General features: G+C 51.1%; 1 long non-coding RNA gene across 2 annotated transcripts; it reads left to right on the top strand.

Annotated features, from left to right (window-relative positions):
* The first annotated feature begins 871 nt into the window (after positions 1-871).
* Positions 872-9,511, top strand: LOC130360870 (uncharacterized). Of its 2 annotated transcripts, none has more exons than XR_008890849.1 (3): positions 872-886; positions 8,917-9,110; positions 9,212-9,511. It is a non-coding gene; the product is annotated as an uncharacterized LOC130360870 (long non-coding RNA). The 2 variants fall into 2 exon arrangements; XR_008890848.1 differs by lacking the exon at positions 872-886 and adding an exon at positions 8,718-8,732.
* The last annotated feature ends 1,973 nt before the right edge of the window (positions 9,512-11,484 follow it).

Raw genomic sequence — 11,484 nt, forward strand, 5'->3', positions numbered from 1 at the left:
CCCCCCCAGTACCTACAGCACCCCAAAAAACCTAGAGCCCGAGCCCCTAAGGAGCAGCTTACCAGGGCCTGTTGCTTGCTGACTTGCTTTCTATGCACGTCGGCGTCCAGAAAACTCCGCCCACCTCCCGCTGACGTACCCTCACAGGGCACTACAAGCACATGATGGGTGAAAGCTGAGGACCGGGGTTGAGTGGAGAAGCACCGCCCGACAGATGAGGAACTGGGAGGGGGGATCGGGATCGGGGGTGCCAGTGAACCGGACAGCTGAGGAGGGGGGGGGGGGTGCTAGTGAATCGGACAGCTGAGGAGGGGGGGGGGTGCTAGTGAACCGGACAGCAGAGGAGGGGGTGGTGCTAGTGAACCGGACAGCTGAGGAGGGGGGGGGGTGCTAGTGAACCGGACAGCTGAGGAGGGGGGGGGTGCTAGTGAATCGGACAGCTGAGGGGGGGGGGTGCTAGTGAATCGGACAGCTGAGGAGGGGGGGGGGGGTGCTAGTGAACCGGACTAGGGTGCTAGTGAGTGAGAAGCGCCGGACAAATAAGGAAGAGGTGGTGTAAGCAGTGCCGGCGCCAGACAGATGAGCTAGGTGAGCTACGGACATGGTGTTACCCCATCAGGCTGGTGTCACCCGGTGCGGGGCGCACCCCCCGCACCCCGGTCCCTACGCCACTGGGTACTCTGCACCTAGACATCTTATCCCCTATCCATAGGGATAGCAGGAATCCCGCCGTTGGGGACCCCGGCGTTTGTTTAGAGTGTCGGGTGCAGTGCCGGAGGCTCGTGATGTCATGGCCACGCCCCCTCAATGTAAGACTATGCAAGTCGGGGGACCGGTGGCAGTTACCTGCAGGGACCAGGGACCGGCGTCTGAAAGGAGGCGGCAGGTGAGTGGATCCAGCGTCGCTGTAAAGTGATCTTCATTGCTGCTTCTAGGAGTTTCAAAACTACAACTCCCAGCATGCCCAGGCAACCTTTGGCTGTGCAGTGGTCTCCAAACTGTGTCCTTCAAGATGTTCCCGAACTACAACTCCCAGCATGCCTGGGCAGACTGGGCATGCTTGGAGTTATAGTTTTGCAACATCTGGAGGGCTACAGTTTGGAGACCACTACACAGTGGTCTCCAAACTGTTCTTCTCCAGTTGTTGCATAACTGCAACTCCCAACATTCCCTTCGGCTGTTTGGTCATGCTGGGAGTCGTAGTTTTGCAACAACTGGAGGCACACTGGTTTGAAACATTGTCTGTTTCCTAACTCAGTGTTTCCCAACCCGTGTGCCTCCTGCTGTTGCAAAATTATAACTCCCAGCATGCACTGACAGACCATGAATGCTGGGAGTTGTAGTTTTGCAACAGCTGGAGGCACATGGGTTGGAAACGCTGAGTTAGGAAACAGACAGTGGTGCGGGAACACTGCGGTAGTCTGTTACCTAACTCAGTGTTTCCCAATGCCAACCAGTGTGCCTCCAGCTGCTGCATAACTACAACTCCCAGCATGCACGTTCTGTCAGTGCATGCTGGGAGTTGTAGTTTTGCCCCCCCGCCACGTGAATATACAGGGCACATTCACATGGGCAGGGGTTTATAGCAAGTTTCCCGCTTCAAGTTTGAGATGTGGAAAATATTCCTGTCACGATGCCGGCTGGCAGGTAGTGGATCCTCTGTGCCAGAGAGGGATTGGCGTGGACCGTGCTAGAGGATCGGTTCTAAGTCACTACTGGTTTTCACCAGAGCCCGCCGCAAAGCGGGATGGTCTTGCTGCGGCGGTAGTGACCAGGTCGTATCCCCTAGCAACGGCTCAACCTCTCTGGCTGCTGAAGATAGGCGCGGTACAAGGGAGTAGACAGAAGCAAGGTCGGACGTAGCAGAAGGTCGGGGCAGGCAGCAAGGATCGTAGTCAGGGGCAACGGCAGAAGGTCTGGAATCACAGGCAAGGAACACACAAGGAACGCTTTCACTGGCACTAGGGCAACAAGATCCGGCGAGGGAGTGAAGGGGAAGTGAGGTGATATAGGGAAGTGCACAGGTGTAAACACTAATTGGAACCACTGCACCAATCAGCGGTGCAGTGGCCCTTTAAATCGCAAAGACCCGGCGCGCGCGCGCCCTAGGGAGCGGGGCCGCGCGCGCCGGGACAGAACTGACGGGGAGCGAGTAAGGTACGGGAGCCGGGGTGCGCATCGCGAGCGGGCGCTACCCGCATCGCGAATCGCATCCCGGCCGGAGGTAGTAACGCAGCGCCCCGGGTCCGTGGAACCGACCGGGGCGCTGCAGTGAGGGAAGTGTAGCGAGCGCTCCGGGGAGGAGCGGGGACCCGGAGCGCTCGGCGTAACAGTACCCCCCCCCTTGGGTCTCCCCCTCTTCTTGGGGCCTGAGAACCTGAGGATCAGACTTTTGTCCAGGATATTGTCCTCAGGTTCCCAGGACCTCTCTTCTGGACCACAACCCTCCCAATCCACTAAAAAAAAAGTTCTTCCCCTGACCTTTTTAGAGGCCAAAATCTCTTTGACAGAGAAGATGTCCGAGGAGCCGGAAACAGGAGTGGGAGGAACAGATTTAGGAGAAAAACGGTTGAGGATGAGAGGTTTAAGAAGAGAGACGTGAAAGGCATTAGGGATACGAAGAGAAGGAGGAAGAAGAAGTTTGTAAGAGACAGGATTAATTTGACACAAAACTTTAAAAGGACCAAGATAGCGTGGTCCCAACTTATAGCTCGGGACACGGAAACGGACATATTTAGCGGAGAGCCATACCTTGTCTCCAGGGGAAAAAATGGGAGGAGCTCTTCTTTTCTTATCTGCGAATCTCTTCATGCGAGAAGAAGCCTGTAAGAGAGAATTTTGGGTCTCTTTCCATATGGTGGAAAGATCACGAGAAATTTCATCCACAGCGGGCAGACCAGAGGGCAAGGGGGTAGGGAGGGGGGGAAGAGGGTGACGGCCGTACACCACGAAAAACGGAGATTTGGAGGAAGATTCAGAGATTCTGAAATTATACGAGAATTCGGCCCAAGGTAGAAGATCTGCCCAGTCATCCTGGCGGGAGGAAACAAAATGTCGTAAATAGTCACCCAAGATCTGGTTAATTCTCTCTACTTGTCCATTGGATTGAGGATGGTATGCAGAAGAAAAATTTAATTTAATCTTGAGTTGTTTACAGAGAGCCCTCCAGAATTTAGACACAAATTGGACGCCTCTATCCGAGACGATCTGTGTAGGCAACCCGTGAAGACGAAAAATGTGTACAAAAAATTGTTTAGCCAACTGAGGCGCTGAAGGAAGACCAGGAAGAGGGATGAAATGTGCCATTTTGGAGAATCGATCAACGACCACCCAAATAACAGTGTTGCCATGGGATGGGGGTAAGTCAGTAATAAAATCCATACCAATCAGAGACCAAGGTTGTTCGGGGACAGGTAGAGGATGAAGAAAACCAGCGGGCTTCTGGCGAGGAGTCTTATCCCGGGCACAGATAGTGCAGGCTCGCACAAAGTCCACCACATCAGTCTCTAGAGTCGGCCACCAATAGAAGCGAGAGATGAGTTGCACAGATTTCTTGATGCCCGCATGACCTGCGAGATGGGAGGAGTGACCCCATTTGAGGATCCCAAGGCGTTGGCGTGGAGAAACAAAGGTCTTTCCTGGAGGAGTTTGCCTGATGGAGGCTGGAGAAGTGGAAATCAGGCAGTCAGGAGGAATGATGTGTTGAGAAGAGAGTTCAATTTCAGAGGCATCTGAGGAACGAGAGAGAGCATCGGCCCTAATGTTTTTATCAGCAGGCCGAAAGTGAATTTCAAAATTAAATCGGGCAAAGAACAGAGACCACCTGGCCTGACGAGGATTCAGCCGTTGGGCAGACTGGAGGTAGGAGAGGTTCTTGTGATCGGTGTAAATAATAACTGGAAATCTTGATCCCTCCAGCAGATGCCTCCATTCCTCAAGTGCTAATTTAATGGCTAGAAGCTCTCGATCCCCGATGGAGTAGTTCCTCTCCGCCGGAGAGAAGGTCCTGGAAAAAAAACCACAAGTAACAGCATGCCCGGAAGAGTTTTTTTGTAGAAGGACAGCTCCAGCTCCCACTGAGGAGGCATCAACCTCCAATAGGAAGGGTTTAGATGGGTCAGGTCTGGAGAGCACGGGAGCCGAAGAAAAGGCAGACTTGAGTCGTTTAAAGGCGTCTTCCGCTTGAGGAGGCCAAGACTTGGGATCGGCATTTTTTTTTGTTAAAGCCACAATAGGAGCCACAATGGTAGAAAAATGTGGAATAAATTGCCTGTAATAATTGGCGAACCCCAAAAAACGTTGGATGGCACGGAGTCCGGAGGGGCGTGGCCAATCTAAGACGGCAGAGAGTTTATCTGGGTCCATTTGTAGTCCCTGGCCAGAGACCAAGTATCCTAGAAAAGGAAGAGATTGGCATTCAAACAGACATTTCTCTATTTTGGCATAGAGTTGATTATCACGAAGTCTCTGAAGAACCATACGGACATGCTGGCGGTGTTCTTCAAGATTGGCAGAAAAAATCAGGATATCGTCCAGATATACAACAACACAGGAGTATAGTAGATCACGAAAAATTTCATTAACAAAGTCTTGGAAGACGGCAGGGGCGTTGCATAGACCAAAGGGCATGACCAGATACTCAAAGTGTCCATCTCTGGTGTTAAATGCCGTTTTCCATTCATCCCCCTCTCTGATGCGGATGAGATTATAAGCACCTCTTAAGTCCAGTTTGGTAAAAATATGGGCACCTTGGAGACGATCAAAGAGTTCAGAGATGAGGGGTAGGGGGTAGCGGTTCTTAACCGTGATTTTATTAAGACCGCGGTAGTCAATGCAAGGACGTAGAGAGCCATCTTTTTTGGACACAAAGAAAAATCCGGCTCCGGCAGGAGAGGAGGATTTACGGATAAAGCCCTTTTTTAAATTTTCTTGGACGTATTCAGACATGGCAAGAGTCTCTGGGACGGACAGAGGATAGATTCTGCCCCGGGGTGGAGTAGTGCCCGGGAGGAGGTCAATGGGACAATCATAAGGCCTGTGAGGAGGTAGAGTCTCAGCTTGTTTTTTGCAAAAAACGTCCGCAAAGTCCATATAGGCCTTAGGGAGACCGGTTACATGAGGAAGCACAGGGACACGGCAAGGTTTACTGGGAACCGGTTTTAAGCAGTCCTTGGAACAAGAGGGCCCCCAACTCTTGATCTCCCCAGTGGACCAATCCAGGATTGGGGAATGGAGTTGAAGCCAGGGAAGTCCAAGAAGGATTTCAGAAGTGCAATTGGGGAGGACCAACAGTTCAATCCTCTCGTGATGAGATCCGATGCACATTAGAAGGGGCTCCGTGCGGAAACGTATAGTACAGTCCAATCTTTCATTGTTTACACAATTGATGTAGAGGGGTCTGGCGAGACTGGTCACCGGGATGTTGAACCTGTTGACGAGAGAGGCTAAGATGAAATTTCCTGCAGATCCAGAGTCCAAGAAGGCCACAGCAGAGAAGGAGAAGGCAGAGGCAGACATCCGCACAGGCACAGTAAGACGTGGAGAAGCAGAGTAGACATCAAGGACTGTCTCACCATTGTGCGGAGTCAGCGGACGTCTTTCCAGGCGGGGAGGACGGATAGGACAATCCTTCAGGAAGTGTTCGGTACTAGCACAGTACAGGCAGAGATTCTCCATGCGGCGTCGTGTCCTCTCTTGGGGTGTCAGGCGAGACCGGTCGACCTGCATAGCCTCCACGGCGGGAGGCACAGGAACAGATTGCAGGGGACCAGAGGAGAGAGGAGCCGGGGAGAAGAAACGCCTCGTGCGAACAGAGTCCATATCCTGGCGGAGCTCCTGACGCCGTTCGGAAAAACGCATGTCAATGCGAGTGGCAAGATGGATGAGTTCATGTAGGTTAGCAGGGATTTCTCGTGCGGCCAGAACATCTTTAATGTTGCTGGATAGGCCTTTTTTAAAGGTCGCGCAGAGTGCCTCATTATTCCAGGATAATTCTGAAGCAAGGGTACGGAACTGTACGGCATACTCGCCAACGGAAGAATTACCCTGGACCAGGTTCAACAGGGCAGTCTCAGCAGAAGAGGCTCGGGCAGGTTCCTCAAAGACACTTCGAATTTCCGAGAAGAAGGAGTGTACAGAGGCAGTGACGGGGTCATTGCGGTCCCAGAGCGGTGTGGCCCAAGCCAGGGCTTTTCCAGACAGCAGGCTGACTACGAAAGCCACCTTAGACCTTTCAGTGGGGAACTGGTCCGACATCATCTCCAAGTGTAATGAACATTGGGAAAGAAAGCCACTGCAAAACTTAGAGTCCCCATCAAATTTATCCGGCAAGGATAGTCGTATTCCAGAAGCGGCCACTCGCTGCGGAGGAGGTACAGGAGCTGGCGGAGGAGATGATTGCTGGAGCTGTGGTAGTAACTGTTGTAGCATAACAGTCAGTTGAGACAGCTGTTGGCCTTGTTGCGCAATCTGTTGTGACTGCTGGGCGACCACCGTGGTGAGGTCAGCGACAACTGGCAGAGGAACTTCAGCGGGATCCATGGCCGGATCTACTGTCACGATGCCGGCTGGCAGGTAGTGGATCCTCTGTGCCAGAGAGGGATTGGCGTGGACCGTGCTAGAGGATCGGTTCTAAGTCACTACTGGTTTTCACCAGAGCCCGCCGCAAAGCGGGATGGTCTTGCTGCGGCGGTAGTGACCAGGTCGTATCCCCTAGCAACGGCTCAACCTCTCTGGCTGCTGAAGATAGGCGCGGTACAAGGGAGTAGACAGAAGCAAGGTCGGACGTAGCAGAAGGTCGGGGCAGGCAGCAAGGATCGTAGTCAGGGGCAACGGCAGAAGGTCTGGAATCACAGGCAAGGAACACACAAGGAACGCTTTCACTGGCACTAGGGCAACAAGATCCGGCGAGGGAGTGAAGGGGAAGTGAGGTGATATAGGGAAGTGCACAGGTGTAAACACTAATTGGAACCACTGCACCAATCAGCGGTGCAGTGGCCCTTTAAATCGCAAAGACCCGGCGCGCGCGCGCCCTAGGGAGCGGGGCCGCGCGCGCCGGGACAGAACTGACGGGGAGCGAGTAAGGTACGGGAGCCGGGGTGCGCATCGCGAGCGGGCGCTACCCGCATCGCGAATCGCATCCCGGCCGGAGGTAGTAACGCAGCGCCCCGGGTCCGTGGAACCGACCGGGGCGCTGCAGTGAGGGAAGTGTAGCGAGCGCTCCGGGGAGGAGCGGGGACCCGGAGCGCTCGGCGTAACAATTCCCCTGCAGCGGGAAACTCCCTGTAAACCCCCGCCCATGTGAATGTACCCTAAAAACACAACACTTCACTACACTAACTCTAAATAAAGAGTAAAACACTAATATACACTACACCCTTACACTGTGCCCCCCCCCCCCCAATAAAAATAAAAAAAAATGCCTTGAACGTCAAAAACGGAGCCTCCAGCTGTTGCAAAATAACTACTCCCAGTATTGTCGGACAACCATTGACTGTCCAGGCATGTTGGAAGTTTTGCAACAGCTGGAGGCACCCTGATGTACAGTATTTTTGGTGGAGGAGGCAAGTGTAACGCTTGCACCCGGGAACACCCCTCTGAAAATCCTTAATTTAGGCCTCAAATGCACATGGAACTCTCTCACTTTGGAGCCCTGTAATATTTCAAGGCAACAGTTTAAGGCCACATATGGGGTATTTCTGTACTCAAGGGAAATTGGGCTACAAATTTTTGGTGGCTTTTTCTCCTTTTTACCACATATGAAAAAATAAAATTGGGTTATACACCAGCATGTTAGTGTAAAACAATTAAATTTTTACACTAACATGCTGGTGTTGCCCCATACTTTTCATTTTCATAAGACGTAAAAGGAAAAAAAGACCCCCAAAATTTGTAACACAATTTCTCCCAAGTACGGAAATACCCCATATGTGGGTGTAAAATGCTCTGCGGGCGCACAACAAGGCTCAGGAGTGAGAGCACACCATGTACATTTGAGGCCTAAATTGGTGATTTGCACAGGGGTGGCTGCTGGTTACAGCGGTTCTGACATAAACGCAAAATAAATAAATACCCACGTGTGACCCCATTTCAGAAACTACACCCCTCACGGAATGTAACAAGGAGTGCATTGAGCATTTACACCCCACAGGTGACTGACAGATTTTTGGAACGGTGGTCCGTGAAAATGAAAAGTGTAATTTTTCATTTGCACAGCCCACTGTTACAAAGATCTGTCAAATGCCAGTGGATGTAAATGCTTACTGCACCCCTTGTTATGTTCTGTGAGGGGTGTAGTTTCCGAAATGGGGTCACATGTGGGGGGGGGGGTCCACTGTTCATGCACCATGGAGGCTTTGTAAAGGCACATGGCCCCAGACTTCTATTCCAACCAAACACTCTCCCAAAATTCTATTGTCGCTCCTTCCCTTCTGAGCCCTCTAGTGCACCCACAGAGCACTTTACTGTCAGTACATGCTGGGAGTTGTAGTTTTGCAACAGCTGGACAGCCACAGGGGATCACTGATGCACTATGTCAATCTTGGCCCTTGCTGACTGATCTTGGACTGGTATCAGGAGCCACAACCATTTAAAATCAATGAGCAGGGATGGCTGCTGGGACGTCTGACTAGTGACGTTCTTCTGCTCCACACCGCAACGTCAGGGGCGTCACTCGTCTGACGTCCCAGCAGCCATCGATGCTCATTGAGCCTCCCGGAGCCGCACCGATCTGTGTAAGAAACCTATGGGCCTAGGCTGTTGGGGCCACCAAATGATATTACAAATACTGAGTGTCTGTTTAGGTGAAACAAATATATAACGCACCCATGAGGAGTAACGTCATTTTAATAAAAATTGCCAAAAAACCCTTAGATAACAGTCATGCAGAATGTGATAAAAAGCTTTTTTGGATTTCAGCCAATCAGAGAGCAGCACTACTCAAATAGAACTCCCAGGAGGAGCAGCGTGTCACACATGTGATGTCATAACTACTTTGCCACCAGAGAGCAGCACTGAGCAGAAATAACACGGCTCCTGCTCATTGTTCATCAGTCAGGGGCCGATGCTGGACACTGTACCAGGGAATGGAGACTCATACACGACTGTGACTGGTAAGTGTCATATTGTTGTGTCCCAAAGGTCTTTAGTGCAGTTCCATGTGCATTTCTATAATAAACATGTAGATAATCCATCTTTTCTTTTCCAATCTTAGATGCACTATTTCCAGACGTGGAGTCGCATTTCTAGACGTACAGCAAAAAGTTGGATGAAGGCATAGCCCCTGGAATCACGCACATACACAGACACTTTGCCCAAATTCTAGAGGTAACCTCCTTTAGTATGCCCAGAGGAAGGGCAGTACAGTAGCCATGGATTCCCTACAGGTTTCCTCCCCTCTGGAGGTTTTTCCTGTCCTGAGGTGTTACTGTACGCTCTTAGTGAGTGATGGAGGTTACATAAAATCCCTACACAAACATTGTAATAAATAATAAATAAAGTTCCCCTTTTAACAGTTCTTTGACTTGTTTGACTCATTTATTTTATTTCTGTATGTGAAAAATAGTGATAGAAAAATGTGGAGGACATGAGTTTTTTTATGTGTCCAAAGCTGATCTCCTGCGCAATCTGCACAATACGGTGCGGAGAGAGGCAGCTGATGCTGGGTGGTACATTTGCCGAGGCAACCATACGATACCCAGCAAGTTCCGTGCACGATCCTTTTCCTGATGAACGGGACTCATGCCGGGAACTTGCTAGAGGTCGTACTTATGGGTACGTGCACTGGCCCTTAAAGAGGTACTTCGCCCCTAGACATCATATCCTCTATCTGAAGGATAGGGGATAAGATGTCTGATTACTGGGCTCCCGCCGCTGGGGACCTTAGAGATCCTCAAGCAGCACCTGGCATTCTAAACAGTAAGTTTAGAACGCTGGGTTCCCATGGCAGGGGTTGTGACGTTACACCACCTCCCATAGACATGAATGGATGTTGCATGAGATCATGACCCGCGCCACAAGAACCTAGCTTTCTAAACATATTGGTTAGAACGCCGGGTGCTGCACAGAGATCGTAAGGGTCCCATCGGCGGGACCTCAGTGATCAGACATCGGCTGTCTAGGGTTGGAGTAACCCTTTAAGGAATTAGGAAGAGAGTGTAGGCATGCCTTACATGCTGGTAGAAAAAGAGCAGCTGGGAGAAATGGCAGGATGCAAAGCAAAGTTTGTCTGGAACAGATTTTGGGTGTGTTCTGGCCGAATAAAGGGGAACTATGGCAGAAATGATCTTATCCCCTATCCATGGGGGGTCTGAGCGCTGGGGCGGTGTAATATGACGATGGTCAAGAACCAAAAGACATTGGAGGAAATTTATCAAAACCCGAGGAGAGGAAAAGTTGACCAGTTGCCCATAGCAACCAATCAGCTCGCTTCTTTCAATTTTAACAAGACCTTTGCAAAATGAAAGTAGCGATCTGATTGGTTGCTATGGGCAACTGGTCAACTTTTCCTCTGCCCAGGTTTTGATAAATCTCCCCCCATTGCACTTTTGCTGTCCCCTGTGTTCAGCCATGTATTGTTTAGATTGGATAAACATATTGAAGTGTTTACTGCACTCCACACTCTAGACTTCTTTCTTATTCTTTAGGGGCGCTTTCTTCTGGTGTATAGTATTGTGTCTTAAAGGGGTACTCTGCACTTAGACATCTTATCCCCTATCCATAGAGATCGCAGGGATCCTGCCGTTGGGGACCCCGGCGTTTGTTTAGAGCGTTGGGTGCAGTGTCGGAGGCTCGTGGTGTCACGGCCACGCCCCCTCAATGCAAGTCTATGGGAGGGAGGGCGTTTGTTTAGAGCGTCGGGTGCAGTGTCGGAGGCTCGTGGTGTCACGGCCACGCCCCCTCAATGCAAGTCTATGGGAGGTAGGGCGTTTGTTTAGAGCGTCGGGTGCAGTGTCGGAGGCTCGTGATGTCACGGCCACGCCCCCTCAATGCAAGTCTATGGGAGGGGGCGTGACGGCCGTCACGCCCCCTCCCATAGACTTGCATTGAGGGGGCGTGGTCCTGACGTCACAAGCGGGGCATAGCTGTGACGTCACGAGCCTCCTGCCCGCATTGCCAGTCATCCGGCACAGAGCGAAGTGTCTAGGAGCGGATACCCCTTTAATGAGTCCAGAGACACCCCAATACAGCACATTTATTGTGCTATATGCAGTAGCCGATACATTCATCTTTTCCTGCCTCCTATGAAATGTAAGCATCACAAATCCGCGCTACACAAGAATCAACCTCGCCCTTGCAGGTAGTTAACAACAGTGAAAACATTTGATTAAACCATTCGGATCCATCCTATAGGTTTACGACAATTTACAGAGCACATCCACATCCACCAACTAATTGAACTGAGCCGCGCAATAGTCCCCGAGAAGCTTTTCACATTTCCTTTCCTATTTAAAACGAAATGCTTTTATTTTCCTTTTTCTTTTTTTT

Source organism: Hyla sarda, chromosome 3 (assembly GCF_029499605.1).
Source record: "Hyla sarda isolate aHylSar1 chromosome 3, aHylSar1.hap1, whole genome shotgun sequence".
In the NCBI taxonomy this organism is placed as follows: domain Eukaryota; kingdom Metazoa; phylum Chordata; class Amphibia; order Anura; family Hylidae; genus Hyla; species Hyla sarda.